Genomic DNA, 1,425 nt, shown 5'->3' on the forward strand with positions numbered 1-1,425 from the left:
TACATATATATTTAAATCCTAAAACATAATAAATTTTAATATTGAAATATGTTGGCAAGTTTTGAAGTTATAGTCTTTACATCCCAACCTCATTTTTTCTCTCCCTTCTCTCCAAGCCTCCCCTCTTTCTCCCTTGATGTGGGATGTCCTCCTATATACAGTGTTGCTTTTTATTGATCAATGAATAAAGCTGCTTAGGACAATAGCCTAGCAGAGTAAAGCCAGGCAGGAAATTAGAACAGAGATAGAATAGGTGGAGTCGGGGATGGCATGTAGCTGCCCAAGGAGATTGACGCACTGGAACCTTAGGAACCTTACCAGGAGGCCACAGCCTCGTGGTGATATACAGATTGATAGAAATGGGTTAATTTAAGATGTAAGAGCTAACTAGGAATACACCTAAGCTATTGGCCAAACAGTGTTGTAATTAATATAATTTCTGTGTGATTATTCAGGTCTGGACAGCCGGGAAACAAAAAAGCGATCTCCACCTACAAATGGCACCCATACATTTAGGGCTCACCTGCATGCCCAGCCACACACTTTGGGTTTGGGTGCTTGTATGCCAGCTCAGGGTTAGGACAAAAGTCTGGTTGACCCACCTATGTACTTCCTGCCTGTCCAATCAACATTTATTTAAAACATGATTGACAGAATACAATTCTCCCGCACCAGCTTCTTATTGGCTAACTCTTACATATTAATTTAACCCATTTCTATTAATCTGTGTATTGCCATGTGGCAGTGGCTTACCAGCAAAGTTTTGGCATGTCTGATTCTGGCGGTGGCTATCTCTCATAGGTGGTATCTTTCTATGACTAAACCCTTCTTTCTCCCAGCATTTAGCCTTGCTTTCCCTGCCTACCTAAGTTCTGCCTTGCTATAGATCCAAAGCAGTTTCTTTATTCATTAATGGTAATCACAGCACACAGAGGGACTCCCATATTACCTCACCTTTTCTGTTTAAATAAAAAGGATGGTTTTAACTTTAACATAGTAAAATTACCTATAACAAAACAGGTATCAAACAAGAATTATAGTTACAATATTTATATCTATTTTATCTTTTATCATAATTAATGAAAACTATAACCTAAATGCCCAGCTGGTCCACAGCCCAGAAAGTCTCCCAACCCTGCCTGCTTTGCTTGCTTTTACCTAAAGTGGTTTTTTGTAGATCTCCCACAACAGCGGAACTTACTGCATGCTGCAACTTGGAAATTTCCCAAGCACACACATGCCACTGCCACATTCCCCAATGGTGTTTGGAGGTTCTTCTATGTGTGGCTTTTATTGGTTAATAAATAAAGAACTGCTTTGAACCTATGGCAAGGGCAGAACAGAACTAGGTGGGGAAAAGCTAGACTGTATGCTGGGAGGAGGAAAGTGGAATCGGAGAGAAGCCATGAGCTACTGCCGGAGACA

This window comes from Microtus oregoni, unplaced genomic scaffold (genome assembly GCF_018167655.1).
Source record: "Microtus oregoni isolate MIOR12 unplaced genomic scaffold, Mior012 000071F_ref0000514, whole genome shotgun sequence".
NCBI classification, from domain to species: domain Eukaryota; kingdom Metazoa; phylum Chordata; class Mammalia; order Rodentia; family Cricetidae; genus Microtus; species Microtus oregoni.